This window comes from Ascaphus truei, chromosome 1 (genome assembly GCF_040206685.1).
Source record: "Ascaphus truei isolate aAscTru1 chromosome 1, aAscTru1.hap1, whole genome shotgun sequence".
NCBI lineage: Eukaryota > Metazoa > Chordata > Amphibia > Anura > Ascaphidae > Ascaphus > Ascaphus truei.
The window spans coordinates 123,949,694-123,972,894 of NC_134483.1; positions in this window are offsets into that span (position 1 = coordinate 123,949,694).

The window sequence follows — 23,201 nt, forward strand, 5'->3', positions numbered from 1 at the left end:
TATGTGTGTGTGTGTGTATGTGTGTGGGAGTGTGTGTATGTATGTGGGAGTGTGGGTGTATGTATGTGGGAGTGTGTATGTATGTGGGAGTGTGTGTATGTATGTGGGAGTGTGTGTATGTATGTGGAGTGTGTGTGTGTGTGTGTGTGTGTGTGTGTGTGTGTGTGTGTGTGTGTGTGTGTGTGTGTGTGTGTGTGTGTGTGTGTGTGTGTGTGTGTGTGTGTGTGTGTGTGTGTGTGTGTGTGTGTGTGTGTGTGTGTGTGTGTATGTATATATATAGCAGAATGTGTATGTGTGTATGGAGTATGTGTGACACCAGAGGTACCTCCCCCCCCCCCAATCAGTCAGTCACCCCTGCCCCGGTCAGTCAGTCACCCCTGCCCAGGTCAGTCAGTCACCCCTGCCCCGGTCAGTCAGTCACCCCTGCCCTGGTCAGTCAGTCACCCCTGCTCCGGTCAGGCAGTCACCCCTGCCCCGGTCAGTCAGTCACCCCTGCCCCGGTCAGTCAGTCACCCCTGCCCCGGTCAGTCAGTCACCCCTGCCCCGTCAGTCAGTCACCCCTGCCCCGGTAAGTCAGTCACCCCTGCCCCCTCTCTCTGGTCTCCCCCCATCTCCCTCTCTCTGGTCTCCCCCGTCTCCCCTCTCTCTGGTCTCCCCCCGTCTCCCCTCTCTGGTCTCCCCCTCTCTGGTCTCCCCTCTCTCTGGTCTCCCCCCTCTCTGGTCTCCCCTCTCTCTGGTCTCCCCTCTCTCTGGTCTCCCCCTCTCTCTGGTCTCCCCCCTCTCTCTGGTCTCCCCCCTCTCTCTGGTCTCCCCCCTCTCTCTGGTCTCCCCGTCTCCCTCTCTCTGGTCTCCCCCGTCTCCCCTCTCTCTGGTCTCCCCCGTCTCCCCTCTCTCTGGTCTCCCCCGTCTCCCCTCTCTCTGGTCTCCCCTCTCTCTGGTCTCCCCCCTCTCTGGTCTCCCCTCTCTCTGGTCTCCCCCCTCTCTGGTCTCCCCTCTCTCTGGTCTCCCCGTCTCCCCTCTCTCTGGTCTCTTTCTCCCCTCTCTCTTTCTCTCCCCCCTCTGTCTCCTTCTATCTCCTGTCTCTTTTTCTCTCTCCCTCCTCTCTCTTTTTCTCTCTCCCTCCTCTGTCTCTTTTTGTCTCTCCCTCCTCTGTCTCTTTTTCTCTCTCCCTCCTCTGTCTCTTTTTCTCTCTCCCTCCTCTGTCTCTTTTTTCTCTTTCTCTCTCTCCTCTCTCTCTTTTTTCTCTTTCTCTCTCTCCTCTCTCTCTTTCTCTCTCTTCCTCTCTCTCCCTCTCTCTCTTCCTCTCTCTCCCTCTCTTCCTCTCTCCCTCTCTTCCTCTCTCTCCCTCTCTTCCTCTCTCTCCCTCTCTCCCTCTCTCTCCCTCTCTCCCTCTCTTCCTCCCTCTCTCTTCCTCTCTCTCCCTCTCTCTCCCTCTCTTCCTCTCTCTCCTTCTCTCTCTTTCTCTCTCTTTCTCTCTCTTTCTCTCTCTTTCTCTCTCTCTCCCTCTCTTCCTCTCTCTCCCTCTCTTCCTCTCTCTCCCTCTCTTCCTCTCTCTCTCTCTTCCTCTCTCTCTTCCTCTCTTCCTCTCTCTCTCTCTTCCTCTCTCTCTTCCTCTCTTCCTCTCTCTATCTCTTCCTCTCTCTCCCTCTCTTCCTCTCTCTTCCTCTCTCTCTCTCTTCCTCTCTCTCCCTCTCTTCCTCTCTCTCTCTCTCTCCTCTCTCTCTCTCTCTCTCTCTCTCTCTCTCTCTCTCTCTCTCTCTCTCTCTCTCTCTCTCTCTCTCCTCTCTCTCTCTCTCTCTCTCTCTCTCTCTCTCTCTCTCTCTCTCTCTCTCCCTCTCTCCCTCTCTCCCTCTCTCTCCCCCTCTCTCTCTTCCTCTCTATTCCTCTCTCTTCCTCTCTCTCCCCCTATACTACACAAAAATAACCTATACTGCTTTCTTCCAGATCTGACTCAAGCTTCACACGGAAGACATCGGAATCCCCCCTAACCCAGAAGACAGGTAGGGAACACATCCCCTCCAACTTATAACATTGCGGGAATGAGGTACCTGGACATTGAGGGACTGCGGATCAGGTAAGATCCCAGGCGGGATTGCTGCTTTAGATATTGTGAAGCGGGGACGTCCAGACACTGGTTAAGGGGTTCAGGAAACTAGTCATCCACACCTGGCTTTTATTTCTAGATCTGACACTTACACACACACACACACACACACACACACACACACACACTAAATACATTTGTCAAAAACGAATGTTGTTCTGACTAGGAATTTATTAAATGTATTTTAATTTTAATTATATATTTTATTTTAAAGCGGGGTTGGGGGCGGGACTAGGGGCGGGGTTGGGGGTGGGACTAGGGGCGGGGTTGGGGGCGGGACTAGGTGGCGAGTAGATTTTTTGGTTGGGTGAGTAGATTTTTGGGTGATTTGTCGAACACTGTGTATATATATATATATATATATATATAAATATATATATATATATATATATATATATATATAATGTATGTATACAGTGTATATATATACACAGTATATACTGTATATGTATAGGGATTGTTATTATATATATATACTGTATATATATCCAGTATATATATACACAGTATATATTTATTTCTCTTCATGTATTTATTTATTTATTTAGATTTATTTATTAATTATGGGGCTGCTGTGGTGAATTTTTTTTATTGGGGGTGAGGGGGGTGTTTGGCCCTTGGTGTGAGTTTAGGACTTGCAGCAGCACAATTAATAAATAAATCTAAATAAATAAATAAATAAATGAATATAAATAAATACATTTAAAATACATTTTTATTGATAGTGTAGATGTGCAGAGGGTCTCCAGAGCAGAACCGCACTGGTTTCAGGTCTGGGGACCCCCTTCTCCCCGAGATACAGGCCCCTTTAGGGGGTCCTCTGCTCTGCTTGGTTTACAGGCCGCGATCACGTGGTCGGGCCCTTTAAACCAAGCAGAGGGATACCGGCACCCCCTAAAGGGGGCTGTATCTCGGGGAGCAGGGGGTCCCCAGACCTGAAACCAATGCGGTTCAGCTCCGGAGACCCCCTGCACATGTACACTATCAATAAAAATGTATTTCAAATGTATTTATTGTCATTTATTTATTTATTTATTTAGATTTATTTATTTATTTTTGGCGGCTGCTGTGTGTGTGTATGTTTTTTTATTGTGGGTAGCGGGGGTGGGTGAATGGGGTATTAGCCCCAACGGTGCTTGTTTACGGCTTGCGGGGGGGTAGCGGGAGGGCTTAACCCCTTCATGACCGTAGCGGTATTAACTGCTACTGTCATGAAGGGGTTAAGTGCACCCGCAACCCCCCGCAAGTCCTAAACTCACACCAAGGGCCAAATACCCCCCTCACCCATCCCCACTACACACAATAAAGCGGGCACGGTGGGTTAACCCCTTCATTGCCTTAGCGGCTATCCGCTATGGTAATGAAGCAGCATTTCTGTATTTTTAATAATATTGAGCAGGAGCAGGGGGTCCCTGAGCATTAATTTCTGGCTCAGGGAACCCCCTGCTCACTGTACAATATTATTAAAATACAGAAATGCTGCTTCTTTACCATAGCGCATAGCCGCTAAGGTAAAGAACGAGTGTTTATTTATACTGTATACTGTATGTGTTTTATTGATACTGTACATGTGCAGAGGGTCTCCAGAGCAGAACCGCACTGGTTTCAGGTCTGGGGACCCCCTGCTCCCCGAGATACAGGCCCCTTTAGGGGGTGCCGGTATCCCTCTGCTCTGCTTGGTTTACAGGCCGCGATCACGTGTGTCTCTCTTTCTCTGTGTGTCTCTCTGTGTGTCTCTCTTTCTCTGTGTGTCGCTCTTTCTCTGTGTGTCTCTCTTTCTCTGTGTGTCTCATCTCTCTCTCTCTCTCTCTCTCTCTCTCTCTCTCTCTCTCTCTCTCTCTCTCTCTCTCTCTCTCTCTGTGTGTGTATGTCTCTGTGTGTGTGTGTGTGTGTCCCTCTCTACCCCTTCCCTCTCTACCCCTCCCTCTCTCCCCCTCCCTCTCTCTCCACCTCCCTCTCCCTCCTCTCTCTCTGTCTCTCTGTCTCTTTCTCTGTGTCTCTCTCTCTGTGTCTCTCTCTGTGTGTCTGTCTCTCTCTCGGTCTCTCTCTCTGTCTCTCTCTCTGTCTCTCTCTCTCTGTCTCTCTCTCTCTCTGTCTCTCTCTCTGTCTCTCTCTCTGTCTCTCTCTCTGTCTCTCTCTCTGTCTCTCTCTCTGTCTCTCTCTCTGTGTCTCTGTCTGTGTCTCTGTCTCTCACACTCTGGATCTCTTATTTACCCTATATACTTAACAGCCCTATACTACATCGCAATAACCTATACTGCTTTCTTCCAGATCTGACTCAAGCTTCACTCGGAAGACATCGGAACCCCCCTAACCCAGAAGACAGGTAAGAAACACATCCCCTCCAATGTATTACATTGCGGGAATGAGGTACCTGGACAATGAGGGACTGCGGATCAGGTAAGATCCCAGGCGGGATTGCTGCTTTAGATATTGTGAAGCTGGGGCATCCAGACACTGGTTAAGGCGTTCAGGAAACTAGTCATTCACACCTGGCTTTTATTTCTAGATCCAACATTTACACACACACACACACACACACACACACACACACACACACACACACACACACACACCACACACACACACACACACACACACACACACACACACACACACACACACACACACCACACACACACACACACACACACAGTAGTGTGTCACACATTGTGATATTAATTGCGGTTGATATGAGAGCATTGTAATGAACATATAGTGCTTGTGAACAATGATTATAAATATCAAATGAAACGGGTAATGCTATATGTGTATATATATTTATTTTAGGCATATATGCGTTTCTTCTATGTTCCATAGTTAGTATGTGCATAGTATCAAGCCCTTATGTTCATGTGTTCTGTAAAATAGGTTTTTTTATACATGTATTTTCATGTTGCTGCATAGTTTATTCAAATGTATTTCTGGGATTATTGCCATTATTTCTTGCCACTGTAGAGGTTATGTGGTGTTCATGTACATATGTCCCTTGTGCCCCGTGGCCCTGCAGCTCCACCATGATTTCAGAAACTTTCCTTAGTACATTACTTAAGGTGTCATTTTTTAGCTTGCCTTGGACTTCTCCTACAGGGTTTCATAGCGCATTGTGCACATGCGCAGTGCCTAAAGGTTTGAAGTGCCATTTGATTATGAGTACACTGGCCCTTTAAGGTGCCAGTGAGCATGCGCAACCAAATCAGAGTGTACAGACTACTGTATGTTGAGCCCACTCAGATGTGCCTGGTTGTGGCAGCATGTGTTGAGGGTTTGGGCATTACAGAGTCTGGCAGACGATTGTTGTAGGTGTCTTTTCCTCTCTTCTGTCTATTAATGCAGCGCTCGCGTTGCGCATGCGCAGTGAGCCCTGGAGGATTGGAATGAGCCTTGTGGGCATCCGTAGAGTCTATTCAGGCATGATATGCTAATAAACAAGATGGTGGTGCGTTCCAGCACAGGGTTGCGGTCCATAACGGACATGAGCACTTGGTTTTGGCGTTTTTTTCTTTTTCACACACAGGTGAGCATGATTAGTTTGTAATTAAGGTTTGATAGATGTGGGTATATAAGGTGGTGCACTAGCATTTACACACTGCACGCCCCTGAGGCAGGTCACACTTTGATGATCGAAACGTTGGATGCAGTGCCATGTATTTGTTTTGAATACAAACTCTTTGAATTTCCCTGGCTGTGTGCTGTCTCGTTTTTCCCGGACCCCCATCTGGTAAATTCTTTCTGTGTGTGTATATATATTGTGACAGAAACCAGGGGATGGTAATAAATTCCGTATATAGGGCTCCCAGGATACTAGACAGTTTCTATCCTGTTTGGCCTGGGAGTGCAGCCTTATAATACATACACTCCATCCCACAGTTTGGCAAGCGCTGGAACTGAGGGATGAGAGATCCAGACCAGAGTTTGTCTGCTGCCTGATTTCTGTCACCTGTCATGCTAATTAGGAATCAGGTATGAAAGACTGATTTCCTGTTTGCTCTGGTCTCCCCACAAGAGCCAGGAGGCTGGAAGGCTGCTGAACTACAGAGGGGAGAAGCCTCTTCCCCAAACAGGTTCAATCTTTCTGTTCATTTGTGTAAGACTGCAAAAGTACCGTGTTTTGATGTTGGAAGTGGAAAAGCCACTTCCAACCCTGAGTCAGGGATATCTAAGTTAAGTAATCGCTCAGGTGAGCAGCTTTTGTTTTGATCTGTTTTCTGTTGTATGCACTGTGGCAGTCTCAGTGCCTGGGACTGAATAAACCAGGCATAGCCTGTTTAAAGGAACAGTACGTGACGCCTCATCATTTAACCTACCCTAAAAGACCGTGTTCTAAACAGTCCCGGACAAACGACGGAGCCCCGGAGTAAGCAGTTTGTCACATATGGTGGAGAATGCGGGCAGAGCACTAGGGGGTTCTGGCAGAAATTACGAATTATTGTTCCTCATGCCCAGAATGTCAGATCACCGCCCCGTTCAAGGCGTACCGCAGCCCATTGGTACCCCTTCCCATAATAGAGGTACCATTTGACCGGATTGCTATGGATCTAGTAGGACCCCTAATAAAGTCTGCTAGGGGACATCAGCATATATTGGTAATATTAGATTATGCCACCCGATATCCGGAGGCAGTTCCCCTACGTAGCACCTCAGCTAAAAACATAGCAAAAGAGTTAGTAGTTCTGTTTTCCCGGGTCGGGATTCCTAAAGAGATTCTATCTGACCAGGGAACACCATTTATGTCCCAAGTAACGAAAGAGCTATGTAAACTCCTAAAAATCAAGCATCTCAGAACCTCAGTCTATCATCCACAAACAGATGGTTTAGTGGAAAGGTTCAATAAAACCTTAAAGAGCATGTTACGGCGGGCGGTTGATAAAGATGGGAAAAACTGGGATTGTTTGTTACCGTACCTGTTATTTGCCATTAGGGAAGTTCCCCAATCATCCACAGGCTTCTCCCCGTTTGAACTATTGTATGGCCGACACCCAAGGGGCTTACTGGATATAGCCAAAGAGACTTGGGAACACGAGGTTACCCCTTACAGAAGTGTAATAGAGCATGTTGCCCAGATGCAGGACCGCATTGCTGCAGTCCTACCCATAGTGAGGGAACACATGGAGAAAGCTCAAGAAGCACAGAGGAATACATATAATAAGGGTGCTAGGGTCAGAATTTTTTCTCCAGGTGATAGGGTACTAGTTCTGGTTCCCACCGTGGAGAGTAAATTCCTTGCTAAATGGCATGGGCCATATGAGGTCTTGGAAAGAGTGGGAGAAGTAAATTATAAGGTAAGACAGCCAGGTAGGAGGAAACCTGAGCAAATTTACCATATAAACCTACTCAAGCCCTGGAAAGATAGAGAAGTCTTGTTAACCCTAGTACCCCCAGGTCCGTCAGAGAATCAAGAAACTGACCCAGAGGTTAGCATAGCTGAAACCCTGTCTGTTCATCAGAAACGAGAGGTTCAGAATTTAGTGAAAAGAAACAAAGAAATCTTCTCTATACGGCCAGGTAGAACTAGCGTAATTGAACATGACCTAGTCTCTGAACCGGGGGTCCGAGTTAACCTTAAACCGTACCGAATCCCAGAGGCCAAAAGAAAGGCTATAAGTTTAGAGGTTAAAAAAATGCTAAAACTAGGTGTAATTGAGGAATCCCAAAGTGGGTGGAACAGCCCTATAGTCTTAGTCCCAAAGCCAGATGGTACAACAAGGTTTTGTAATGACTACCGGAAACTAAACGCGGTGTCAAAATTTGATACTTATCCTATGCCCAGGGTAGATGAACTTGTAGAGAGACTGGGCAAAGCCCGATATCTCACAACCCTAGACCTAACAAAAGGGTACTGGCAGGTTCCCCTCACAGAAAGGGCAAAAGAAAAGACAGCCTTCTCAACCCCAGACGGCCTCTTTCAGTATAAGGTGTTGCCTTTTGGCTTACATGGAGCTCCCGCCACATTCCAAAGAATGATGGATAAAATTTTAAAACCACATGCTCGGTATGCTGCAGCCTACCTGGATGATGTGGTAATCCATAGTGAAGATTGGCAATCCCACCTTCCAAAGGTCCAAGCTGTGCTTGACGCAGTCCGGTCTGCTGGACTAACTGCTAACCCCGCTAAATGCACTATTGGTCTGGAGGAGGCCAAGTATCTGGGATATTCTATTGGCAGAGGTTTACTCAAACCCCAAACACTCAAAGTGGAGGCGATACAAAATTGGCCAAGGCCAGTTACAAAAAAACAAGTAAGGACCTTTTTGGGGTTAATTGGGTACTATAGAAGGTTTATTCCCAATTTTGCAACTAAGGCAACCCCACTAACTGACCTCACAAAAGCAAGAGGACCGCTAATGGTAAAGTGGTCCCCCGAAACCGAACAGGCCTTTAGAAGCCTGAAAGAAGCTCTCTGTGCCCAACCAGTGTTGGTCACACCTGACTTCTCCAAAGAGTTCGTAGTCCAAACCGACGCATCTGAGGTAGGGCTGGGGGCGGTACTCTCCCAGGAGTCTCAAGGTGAGGAGCACCCCATCCTTTATTTAAGTAGGAAACTAAATCCCCAGGAGAAAAATTACTCCATAGTAGAGAAAGAGTGTCTCGCAATAAAGTGGGCTGTAGAGACGCTCAAATACTACCTGTTGGGGAGAAAATTCCGGTTGGTCACAGATCATGCACCCCTTACCTGGATGTGTCAAAACAGGGAAAAGAATGCTAGAGTGACCAGGTGGTTCCTAAGCCTACAACCCTTTAAATTTTCTGTGGAACACAGGTCAGGGCACAAACATGGCAATGCTGACGGGTTGTCAAGGATGCACTCCCTAATATCCATGGTCGCTCATCCCTCGAGGTCTGAGCTGGGGGGGAGGATATGTGACAGAAACCAGGGGATGGTAATAAATTCCGTATATAGGGCTCCCAGGATACTAGACAGTTTCTATCCTGTTTGGCCTGGGAGTGCAGCCTTATAATACATACACTCCATCCCACAGTTTGGCAAGCGCTGGAACTGAGGGATGAGAGATCCAGACCAGAGTTTGTCTGCTGCCTGATTTCTGTCACCTGTCATGCTAATTAGGAATCAGGTATGAAAGACTGATTTCCTGTTTGCTCTGGTCTCCCCACAAGAGCCAGGAGGCTGGAAGGCTGCTGAACTACAGAGGGGAGAAGCCTCTTCCCCAAACAGGTTCAATCTTTCTGTTCATTTGTGTAAGACTGCAAAAGTACCGTGTTTTGATGTTGGAAGTGGAAAAGCCACTTCCAACCCTGAGTCAGGGATATCTAAGTTAAGTTATCGCTCAGGTGAGCAGCTTTTGTTTTGATCTGTTTTCTGTTGTATGCACTGTGGCAGTCTCAGTGCCTGGGACTGAATAAACCAGGCATAGCCTGTTTAAAGGAACAGTACGTGACGCCTCATCATTTAACCTACCCTAAAAGACCGTGTTCTAAACAGTCCCGGACAAACGACGGAGCCCCGGAGTAAGCCGTTTGTCACAATATATATATATATATATATATATATTTCGCTGAACAAAATGGGGGCAAGTGAAGGAAAGGGTGTATACGTTTTGTGTCATTTGCCGCTTAATCAATGTTAACAGGAGCCGCGCTAATAGCTCGCCTTATAGTATGTACCTTCACAGTTGTCATAGTGACCACAGTAAACAAACCGATTTAACTGTTTGTAGTACATGAATGGAAAGGAGTCACAATTCCATTGAACTGTGAAAGGAAACGGCATCCTTAGTAATTGGATTCGTATATCATGATATCTTTCAATGCTGTTTCATTTCCAGTGTTAACATGTTTCTATTGCCAACCCTGTTTTGGTAGATGCAGTTAGCATATTTAGCACAGTTTGCAGTTAGTCTAGTGTAACATTATTCCATTAAATTCAGTGTAATTATTAGAATGCTGACTAAGGCGTTCACGAGCTGTTGTCTTAAAAGTCTAATAAGTCTAATGCATGTCTAATGCATTATGTCTTTGTGTGCGCGCGCAGTATTTGTAAAATGGAGGATTTACAGTATACAATATTACAAAAATATAGCGTTACGTCTTCGAATATAAAATTATCACATTTCTATTCAGTACTGTATGTACTGTATTATTTTATAATCAGTACTTTTACTTGTTTTCATACCCTTTTTATATTATGCGTGTGCCGTACAGTACTGTATGTCTCATTTGAACATTGTTGAAACACATAGGCGTGTTACAGTATAATATTTCGACGCATACAGCGCTTTCCCTCTCGCCCCCGCGCACACAAGGCTAAAGTACTATTTCAACTTCTTATCTACAGTTCAGTACACCTCTCCCAGCCAGATGGCTTTCTGACTTCAATCATCCCGAACCTGTCATCACATTCCTGCATGTATAACGTACAGAGCCTGGTGTCACATTTCAGTGCCTGCGTGTAATCCTCTTTGGGAAGAGACCTAGTTGATGATTAATGCGCATGCGTGTATAACTTCACAATCATGTGGATGTTCAAGTCTGGAAAAAATATATATATATATATTTTTTTTTAATGTTTCGTTTCCAAACATGTGTGCCTGCATAAAAATTCTTGTTATTCTGATATTCTATCGGTACTGTAGCTTTTTAATGTGACACTGGTCATTCAAATGCTTTATGTAATTTTTATTGATTTGGGGGTGTGGGGATCAAAACATTATGATGACCTGTTGGAAATATGTCTTTGAACTACAGAAAAGTACTGCTAATCCTTCATCTAGCTTTACCCCCTACCCCCCGCAGACACACACAAGGCTCAAGGATTTCACCTTCTTATCGACACCTCTCGAAAACCATTAATTTTCAAAAGCTTGTCTTTGTGCTTTTAATCGTCCCAAGCCGAGCGTCACATCTCTGTGCCTGCATGTAATCCTCTTTGGGAAGGGACCTAGTTGATGATTAATGCAAATGCGTATAACTTCACAATCATGTGGAAGTACAAGTCTGGAAAAAAAATATATATATTTTTTTTATGTTTCGTTTCCAGACATGTGTGCCTGCATAAAAATTATTGTTATTCTGATATTCTATTGGTACTGTAGATTTTTAATGGGACACTGGTCATTCACATGCTTTATGTAATTTTTATTGATTTGGGGGTGTGGGGATCAAAACATTATGATGAACTGTTGAAAATATGTCTTTGAACTACAGTACAGTACTGCTAATCCTTCATGCACCTTTACCCCCCTCCCCCGCAGACACACACAAGGCTCAAGGATTTCAACTTCTTATCGACACCTCTCGCAAACCATTCATTTGCAAATGCTTGGCTTTGTGCTTTTAATCGTCCCGAGCCGAGCCTGGTGTCACATCTCTGCGCCTGCGTGTAATCCTCTTTGGGAAGGGACCTAGTTCTAGTTGATGATTAATGCGCATGCGTGTATAACTTCACATTCATTTTCAAATGCTTGGCTAATCCATTATGCTAATCCATTATGATGACACCCCCCCCCCCCAACCCTTTGAGGCTTTGTTTACGGTAACGCATGCGCACTTGTGATAAACCCTTCTCGAATTGAATATGTTAATCTTATTAGCCAATGAATACAAATGTAACCAATGAATAAAAATGTAAGCCTTCTTGAAGAATCCCCCCCTCCCCCACACACACACACACACACATTCACAGTGAATTTAAAGTTCAAAGAAAAAAATGTGAACGTAATGAAATATTTATTTTATTTTATCAGGAATAAAAAAGACAAATAATCATTTTCAGTGTTTATCTTCTTTGTACACGTACAGTAGTGTACAGTAGTGTACTGTAGTTCTTCTGTCAGTTGAAATTTGAGGGCCGGTGCATAATCATGGAAGAATGAAAAATACAAATAATCATGAATAATGCACATTTATAATAATAAAAACAGTAATACAATTTTTTAGTCTTTCTCTTGTTCGTCATGGCCACATTGCATTCTGTAGTTCATTGAGAGAGGGTTTTTTTGTGTAAATTATGACTGTAGATACACTATACACACAGTTTACACAATTTACACATGATACCCCCCTCCCCCACCCGTCCTTTTGTTGTACAGCCAGCTGTCTCTGAAAAGGAAAGAAAAAATGAGTGCAGTTAAGTGCATATAATTGCATTAAGTACAATAAAACTACTCCATATTGGACTACTGTATGCAGTTACTACTGTCAAACTACAGTATACTGGAACTACATACTGTAAAATACTTTGTAACAAGATTGGTAGTGCAGCTCTCTCTAAAAATTAAAAATTAGTGCAGTAAAGTGCATGCTGTATACTGTAAAACAATCTGTGCCATACTTACCTTTATCATACTGTACTTTGTGTGCCTGTACTTACCATACTACAGTACAGTACTGTACCATACTACCTTCCTGATGCTTGCCCATTACGCTCTATCACAATGGGCAACACAGTCACAATATGGCCGATATATGTATTACATCGTTCCACGGTGACACATCGTTCCAAAAACTTATTATGCCATTCGCCAACTCATCTTTTTTTGAGGGTTTCACCACTTTTCAGATATGGTCCTTCAGCTGATGCCAGACCATTTCGATAGGATTGAAGTCTGGCGATCTGTCATTGGAGGAAGAAAAAAGGAGAATTAGTTAAAGAGATATAAAGTAAACAGTGTGAAAAAACGAGACACGGTTACCGTACTTACTCCGCTGGAGTCTTCACCCAGTTGATACCGCAGGCAACAAATATGCACAGTTGACGAGGTGTGCTTCGGATCGTTGTCCTGGTAGAAACAGTGACCATCTGGGAATTCACGTGTGATGTATTCCACAATCTCAGGCACTATTTGCTCTTGGAAAAAAGCTTTATTCATGATTCCTGTAACAAGAAAAGAAAAGTGCTCAAAATAATGCACACTACAGTAGTACAGTACAGTGCTTAAGGCTACAGCATGTAACTTTGTGCATTATTATACTGCACCATCAAAGATGACGATGCCTCCTGGTCCACGTTCAGAGATGGGTCCCCACACATGCATCTTCACTGGGTGTTTTGGACGCGGCTTCATAGATATGCGTCCTTTTTTGTGGAATGCAAAGGTGGCAAATCTCTCCAGAGATACAGTAGACTCGTCAGTAAAGATGCAATCCTGAAAAGTTTCGCCACTGTCGATCCATGCCTGTGCCTGGACCACTCTCTTTATCTTGTTGACATCCCTTATCATAGGGTACGCTATGTAATGACAAGGAATAATTTTATAGGTACAGTACAGTTTATTAAACCACACTTTTCACCTCCTGTACTGTCCAGTACTAACCTCACACGTCCATATTTCCATCCAATTCTGCATCTCATCTTCTTAATGCTGGTCTCTGATACGGTTAGATTGTGATTTTTCTGCAGAGTGTCTTTGACCCTTAAGGCACTCTTCTCATCATTCTCTTCACTTATTCTGTCGACCAGAACAGTTGTCTCCCTACAGTACAATACGTTACAGTGGGCCACAAGTACAGGTATTTTATGCTCAGCCCTACAGTATGGCCAAATATAGATATTACTTTAATAGAATAGTTATACTGTATAAATATACAGCGATAACAATAATAATAGATAGATACTGTATAGAATAGAGTTATATAAATGTACAGCGATAACAATAATAATAGATAAATACTGTATAGAATAGAGTTATGTATAAATATACAGCGATAACAATAATAATAGATAGATACTGTATAGAATAGGGTTATATAAATATAGCAATAACAATAATAATAAATAGATACTGTATAGAATAGAGTTATGTATAGATATACAGTGATAACAATAATAATAGATAGATACTCTATAGAATAGGGTTATATAAATATACAGCGATAACAATAATAATAGATAGATAAAGTACAGTACAGTACTTACGCGGTAGTTACCGTTGGTGTCCTCTTTACTTTTTTGGTCTTACCGTGGGCATGATAGCTCACGGTTGCTGCTGGCACAACAAGGCCAGAAGTACTTAGCAAGCGTTGAATATCCGCAATTCGTTGTCTCGTGTACATCTCCTTTATTCTCATGCTGAGATCCTTAGAAATCTTTATAACAGGCATCGCTGCGTGTAGAAAGAAATACATGCACAAGAATGTATATTCGATGTTTAGTCGATGTGTATTCAATGTGCAGTGAATCCACAAAATGGATGGTGTATTTATACTTTAATGACTCACATTAGAGTAAGCCCACATTTAACAAATGCTCCTCGTCGCCATGCATAAAATGTGACACACATTGCATAGCCCACTACTCGATGATCTGTATCTGAACTTGGCATACATATGTGGAGGAATGGTGCTCAAAAATACAGGGATCTATATCCTTATAACAAAGGGAGTAGAGCCAACACTGGGTACTGATAAATAAGTAATAAAGCACTAAACCTATAATGGGGCTCTAATAAACCCTGAAGGTGAGGGAACGTGCACAGAGACACTTCCCCCTCCTCATTGGGCTGGCCCCAGGTAAACGTACTCACGAACTTGTTTTTCCCAGTACCCTCTCCAAAGCGTGGAGCTGTATCAAGTCAGGAGAATCCAAGTGCAGTGTGTGTGCAGCGCACAGCCAGAAATGAAGGAGAGCAGGTCTGGCAAAAAAACATTCTTTATTGGGAAGCCATAAAATAGAGGGTTGCAGCCCTTCTACGCGTTTCGTGCAAAGCGTGCACTTTATCAAGAAGTGTCATATACAATACAGGGAACATTTAAATAGAAGCTGAATGCTGTTTTGGCGCCAAAACCGATGACGTCACCAATTTACATTTGGCCAATGCGCATTGCCCCCTTGACGCATGAGCTATACAACCAGGTCCAGGAGTGAATCCCATCACGAGGCATAGCCAATCAGCAGCCCCAGGGAGCAACACACACCCTGTGGCTTATGACGATCCAGATCTCACGAGATGCGACCCCTCTCTGTCCCGTCGGCACGCGCATGCGCACAGGGACAAGGCATAAGCCGATCACATATCTCCCTCTGTCTAACAATTCACGCATGCGTCAATGGATTAAAATTTCTACCCTAGCCTCCGCATTTGACAGTATGCAAGCGCACTTAATGTGCAAAGCACAAAATCGAGTAACCCATGCAGCTCCCAATACGAGTAAGCTAGGCTATATAAGAGTGTAGACAAATAACAATTTACAGATAAGACAGAAAGAAAGCTAATATTCTACAGTCAGCTGAACCATTAGTATAATACCAAGAAGTGCAGAAAAAAACAATCTAGTGATTACAAAATTTTAAAAGAATCAGTATATTCCTATACCTGTTATAAAAACACATGTGCAACCCTTCCAATGAAGCAGGGATATTTTTTCATAATTGCAATCTAAATTATCATTGAAAAAACTCTTGAAACATAATGTGGATAAATGTTCCCTGTATTGTATATGACACTTCTTGATAAAGTGCACGCTTTGCACGAAACGCGTAGAAGGGCTGCAACCCTCTATTTTATGGCTTCCCAATAAAGAGTGATTTTTTGCCAGACCTGCTCTCCTTCATTTCTGTCTGTGCGCTGCACACACACTGCACTTGTATCTGAACTTGCCTTGTCCAGATACTGCATTGTGCCATCTGCTTCCATGGATCAACCCCGATTCTACGGACGCTGGAACCCACTCGCCTCTGCCGTGCCTGTCATGCATTTCCAAGCCAAGGCCAAAGCGAAAGACTAAGGCTAATAAAGAAAACCTTCTGACGACTCCAAAGACTACAGGTAAAGCTTTAAATAAGCCTTATTATGTCGAGAAGAAATTCGGTGATATACACTCAAAGCAAAACAAATGGTCACCTTCTGCATCAGCCCTCACCACCGCTGCCGCTTCTCTCCCGGAAACCCAGAGGACACCTTCTCCATCACTCCTCGCCGCTGCTGCCGCTTCTCTCCCGGAAACCCAGAGGACACCTTCTCCATCACTCCTCCTCGCCGCTGCCACTTCTCTCCCGGAAACCCAGAGGAGACCTTCTCCACCACTCCTCGCCGCCGCTGCAGCTTCTCTCCCGGAAACCCAGAGGACACCTTCTCCATCACTCCTCGCCGCCGCTGCCACTTCTCTCCCGGAAACCCAGAGGATACCTTCTCCATCACTCCTCGACAACTCTGTCGCTTCTCTCCCGGAAATCCACAGGACACCTCCTCCATCACTCCTCGCCGCTGCTGCCGCTTCTCTCCCGGAAACCCAGAGGACACCTTCTCCATCACTCCTCGCCGCCGCTGCAGCTTCTCTCCCGGAAACCCAGAGGACACCTTCTCCATCACTCCTCGCCGCCGCTGCCGCTTCTCTCCCGGAAACCCAGAGGATACCTTCTCCATCACTCCTTGACAACTCTGTCGCTTCTCTCCCGGAAATCCACAGGACACCTCCTCCATCACTCCTCAACGACGCTGCCACTTATCTCCATGGAACCCCCATCTCATCCACCCAGATGTCCACAGCACCCCATGCACAAGATCCAGCTCGTTAGACCGCATGCTGAATGTGTTAAGTGTTGATATCCCTGGGAACTCTATGCTGGTAAAGATAGATCTTCTTTTAGAGACCATGCTAAATATGGATCAACGGATGGAGAGGATGGATCAACGGATGGAGAAGATGGATCAACGGATGGAGAAGATGGATCAACGGATGGAGAAGATAGAGACTGACATAGCGGGGACACATAATTTGCTCGGAGTTCATGCCCCTGTATCTCGGACGCCGGAGCAGGAGGGTGGCATGGATGGGATGAATGGGACCTTCAACCTTCCATCACCAAGCGCACCCCCACCATCAGAAGAATATGTGTTCATGTATGCCGTTGACGAGGATGACATGACAACCCCATCAAGACCACGCCAGGAGGCAACACTGACAAGGAGACCAAGACAGGAGGAAAGCATCCTCCCAAACAACCTACCCTCGCCCGCCTCCTCAAGCACACCCGCTCCCAGAAGAACACCCGCTCCCAGAATCCAACCCACATACGCTTGCATTGAGACGGTGCCCGACATCATCCTGTGCGAGCTGCCCCAGCCACTCAGGGAGAAGTATAGGTTTGCAAGTGCTCGTATACCCCAGAGGCATGCCTTGTTAATTTTCAAGCACCACGTGCCATACCCGTTGTACTTAGGGTGGGCCCACAATGTAAACTACGAAGGGAATCGCGAGAAAAAGGCTCTTCCTGAAAATTTAACAAAGACTATTGTGGAGGAATTGCGGCGCTATTTTTCAATTACCGATCCTTTAATGAAAATCGTGCGAGACTCCATTAATGGCATCTTGCGGCATACAAGGCATCGGCCCTGGAAGTAAATTCTGCTGGGGATCAAATTCTCTTCGTGATTGGTGGTCTGTTAAAATGTTGATTCATTTCTGACTTGTTCATTGTTTTAAATTGTATTCTAATATGTTTTTTTAAATATACCTGTATGTTTTTAATTACAGTACACCATTAATGTTTTTTTACTTACAGTACTCCACCAATAAAAATAATGTTGATTGTTGTAGGTTTGATTGTTGTATTCATACTGTCAATGTTTTAACTGTATTGGACACCATTAATGTTTTTTTACTTACTGCATACTGCACCCACCAATAAAATAAATTGCTGCTTTATTTAAATATACCTGTATGTTTTTAATTACAGTACACCATTAATGTTTTTTTACTTACAGTACTCCACCAATAAAAATAATGTTGACACCATGTGATGTCACATTGCCACGGCAATGCGACACCATGTGATATCGCAGCATCATTCGACACTGCAACGCTTAACAAAGGGGAGGGCAGCATAAAAAAGAAGGACTTTACAGGGGCCCCAATGCTCTCCCCTGGCAATCAATGGAGAAAGTATGTGGGGAAAAAATAGGGAATTTTGCTGCCCAAAAATGTTGCCGCCCTAGGCCCGGGCCTAATGGGATTGTTTTACCAGCAAATGAAATACTTATTGTTAAAATTGATATTTGCTGAATTACAGTTTATGTTAGCTTGAGTATTGAGTATTTTGTTGAAAAAACCTTGAGTGATTCCATGTATTATCACTTTATAATGTGATAAGGAGTAACTTTCTTGACAGTACCTGTTCTCTCTACAATAATAATCTCTATTTGATCTTATTTTTCTGATCTTGCTCACCTTATCTTTATCCCTTTCCCCACCAGCTTTATCTCAAAGGTCTTCCCACACTTAACCACTTTCAAATCGAGAGCCAGCAATTGTTGAGACGTACCACATGGCTAAACCTGCCTGGTACATTTTCACACTACTGGGGAAAAACAAACATGTATTGCTGATAAAGGATAATACTCTAAAAGGAAAATCTTGCAAATCAGACATCAAAATAACAAGATGACAGCATACAGGTTAACTAATCCATATCAGCCCCTTGCATAATCCACTCAAACTTCTAGTATTCATTCAAATTTACTATACATTCACTAAAGGAAATTTCTCTCTCTTGTTTTTCATATTTTTCCAAATGGAGATCATTGGGAATATTTAAATCTTTATAGATTACACTAAATAATGATTCAATGCATTTGTCGTTTATACAAATCTCTACTGCTGCATGTTAAGACACATTTCTTGCCGGAAAAACTTGAACATTTTGCCTGTTTGTCTGCTTCCCACAGAAGTTATTCCTATCTATTGTACATGTCGAACAGAAATAGCCTTTGCATACACTTTGCATTAATTTCTGTTTAAAAAAATACATATAAAGTGATAGCCCTGAAATTATATAAGAGCTGCATTCTTTTAGTTAAATGATCTGTCTTGTTATGTTGAGTTTTTTTAATTAAAGAGTGCAGGCACCAGAATAACCACAAACCCTACATGAACTATTCTGAGGTTACTCTGGGATCTTTAATTTAATGGTTTATTTAAAGAATATGAAGAAGTGCTTGCCATGTGATAGATATAAATATGTTCATGATCGTTCCAAATCCCTTTATCTTTAGGGTTGCTATATAAAGATGCATGGTTGCTGCAGCCTTTAGCACACAGTATCTCCTTTTCATAATAGTTTATATGTTTGCCAACCTCATGTTTGTCAAGACAATTTAATTTGTCCACTCTATTTCTGCTTATAGTGCTCAGTGTAATGGTAATATATACAAATATGTTTGATCTGAATGTACTTCAGGCCACGTGGAGCTTGCATTTCTGTATATTGTTCATTAGAAAAAGATGTACTGAACATAATGTCATTGTCGCCTCACTGTGAAGCAAAATGTTAATTATAGGATCACTTCACACTGACTTCTGAAATAATATGTTATGGTCTAGTGCTGCAAGAACTTAGAATTTCTCTTTTTAACATTACAGCGACAGCAGTAGTTCCAGAAGTTTCATATTTAGGCAGTAGACTGAGATCTAACAAAAGAGAGCAAAGAAAGGAAAGATAGTAATTAATTCCTTTATAAAAGACACACTATAGTTCATACACTAAATTATAAAATAATACATATCTCGCTACAATATTAATAATATTAATCTTTCACGTATAAGGCTTTTTTTGTTTCAAAATTTTTATTGAATTTTCAGAGCAGAATATCACATAATACAAAAATACTCATATACAAAATACAGTACCATACTACTCAGAAGGGAAGATAACAGATTTACATAAATAATAACATAGGAAAAAGTAATATTCATACAGTATGAAAGCAAACATTGTTGGTTAGGGTATAACCCTGTATATGGACCTGAGCAGGCTAGGCGGACACTGGGTCCACCCAACCAACTTCTGACTGTAGTAAATATTTGTGGTTTCATACTTTGTAAGACACAACAACTAAACAAGGAAAGGAAGAGAAAAGAGAAAGAGAATGAAAAGAGATAGGGGAAAAGGTGGAGATGAGAAGGGGGTTGGGGTGGGGGAGGGGATAAGGCGGGTGGGGAACCCTTGTCTTCCCCGTCCACCAATAGCCCAAGAAAAATATTACACAGAAATCCGAAAGCCAGCTCCTAATCAGAGTTAACTAATATATGTATTGATATTTTTTTTAGTAATTTTTTGTATCCTCCCTTACTCGGTTCCAACTGTCCTTTAATTTTCTTAACTCTGAAGCCATGGTGGACTGTTTCAGATGGGCCGTCAACTTCTCCATAAACATTACTACATTTATCCTTTTCTCTACTGTCTTGCTGATGGGGGGGAAGAGGGGGGTTCTTCCTTGCTGCAGCTATTGAACATCTGGCCACAGTTAGTATAAAATAAATTAGCCATCTTAAGAGATATCTTCAACTGGTTTAGCCAATAAGAAAGACCAGTGGGTCAACAGGGATGTTTAACTCAGAAATATTAAGGATGATATTTTGGATCATAGGCTAAAACTTTTATATAGCTGGATAAGTCTACCAGATATGAACCATATCTCCCCTTTGTCCAGAACACCCCCCCCCCCCCCAACACAAATCAAAGGTTCCTGGATAAATCGGACTCAATCTGCTTGGGGTCAGGTACCATTGGAATAAAATGTTGTAAATATTTTTTTTGGTCATTGTACAAATAGAGGTCTTTGCTGCCGATTCCCAAATATCCTCCCAATCATCCCTGTCTATCTCTACATTACAATCCTCAGCCCATTAAACAAATAGTTGTGGTCTGGGAATTTACTGATGACTCCATTCCTAAATATATTTTTGAGATCACACCTTTCTGGTAGATACGTCTCCTACAATATATCTAAACATTTGAAAGATTGGGAAAAGAAAGATTCTGGGAAACTTTTGAGAGAAAATGTCTGATTTGAAGAAATTTGAACAAATGAAAGTCTGGGACTTCGTATTTACTTTGGAGTTCTTGATAGGAAAGAATCTTCCTTTTTAGACCAGATCTGCAATTATCTTAATATCTACATTTTGAAATTAACTAAATTGTCTTGGGGCACAACCTAGTGGGAAACTGGGATTATTGAAAAGGGATGTTAGTTGAGAAGGGGAAGACACATATACTGGAACCACAGGGTCACATGCAGGATTTGAATGAGGCCAGATAGTTGAACTTGTCCCCTTTTGAAAGCACACCAAGTCCTTTTATATTTTCTTAACTTTATTGGGGAAGTCACATAAATCAAAGGTACTTGTAGATGGTATTGTGTGGTGAGAGAGTGCTTCTCTAGGTGAAGGTGCTTTGGTATGGGGGGAAGGTCACAACAGATTGCCTTGCAAGGGAGTGGATAGAAGAAAAATGTACTCACTCAGGCTGCAAGTAGAGAAAGGAAGTGTCGTATTCCTGTGAGACAGGAACAGTCTCTGGACCAAACTAACTGTGAGCAAAGACAGGGGAGTAAGGTAAAACCAATATTAGCTTGGAGGATTGGGGGGTTGCCAGGGCAACCAACTACTAGCTGTGTGGAGAGGGGGAATTGTCAATAGTGTTGCAGTTTCCACATGCAGTGGGAGTTACAGAGCAGGGAAAGCATGCAACTAAAATAGAGAGAGCTGTCAGTCAGATAGCTGCAAGGGGGAACAGAAAAATAAACACGGGGTGGGGGAGGTGATAAGGAGGGTTGGGAACCCCTGTCTTCCCCGTCCACCAGACCCCGTCCACCAAGAAAAATAATACACAGAAATCCAAAAGCCGGCTCCTAATCAGAGTTTAAATTTATTTGTGTCCAATATATTCAAAGAGTGAGAGATCACTCAATGCCAAAGCCTTCAGTCTGGAGAGGGCTGGGAGCCATAATAGGGACCCTAGTGATAAGGGGCTAGTATCTGCTGCCTCAATGTCCAGCCAAACCCGTTCCCCTCTTTCCAGATGCCACAGTGTCAGTTGACTCAGTTGTGCTGCTTTATAATATGAGTAAAGGCATGTATCGATATACAGTACCTCCACAACCGAGTGAACGTATCATAATTTTATGTTGGACATTCGTTTTTTTACCATTCCAAATAAATGTTGTCATGTTTTAATATGCACCGGAAAAGATGAAACACCATAGTGACAGCCCTAATGTTAACAAGGATATATATTTTGTTTATTCACCACATTATCTGTTACGATTCATAAAATAGTGTTGAAAGGGAAAGCATATACAGTACAACAAAAGTAATGATATTTCTCATTTCAAATGTAAGTTTTTCTATTCTTTTCATTTCTTTTGTTTTAAATATCCATTGTTTGAGGTTGGATGTGAGGTTTTTATGTCTTCCACGAACTGCGTGTGGGAAGCAAAGCAGCATCTCTTGAATCTTTAATGATGCTGCATGTTAAATAAATGAAATAAAGCGCTCACCATTTTTCAAAGACTAAAACAAAAAGAATGATCTATTTTTACGAGCTCACAAATAAAGTCACATACATTTGATGTGCTACTGCTTTAATTTCGTCCCTACTACAATGGATGCATTACGCAGACCCCATTGATAGCAACAGGTAACATTGCTCACAACTCCACAAACAATAAGTTGCTGATATTTACAACAGAATGCCATTTAATGCCATGAAAGTCATTGCTCTTTACTTCAAATTCTGCATATTGCTTTAACATTTTGAGTGTTTTTGCTTCTTCCTCACTGGCAAATTTATATACTTTTGGTAGCCAAAGAATGATACAAGCAGTAGTTTTATTATACTGTATACTGTATCATTCTTAAATTATGTAAATGAAAAATCTTGATGAAACAGTAGAAATATTAATTATAAAAATGAAACCATAGCAATAGTCATAGAAGTGCAAGCCATTTAATACCCATTATTATTTTATATTGCGCCAACATATTTCATAGCATAGCACAATAGGGTCGGAGGACTAAAAATAATAAAATAACAAACATTATAGGCTAAAGCTGGTAAATTCCAGGCATTATTGAAATCCCTGCTTTCTGATTGGATAATGCCCAGAATTTTAACCAATCAGTAATGGCCTGGAATTTTTGGCATCTTGCCAAGTTTTTCAGCCAATCGGCTTTCAGTTCTCATTCACAAAGAGTGAAATGTGCTCTTAGACAGGGGAGGTGATTGGACAGAAGGCAGCAGCAAGGCACTGACTCCTCCCCCTTCCTGCATACCGAGAGCTCTGCACAGGAGAGTGAGGGGAAAGGTTTGTGTGTCTGTGTGTGTTTTGTGGTTGTGAAGGGGACAGCAGAGTGTTTTATTAGT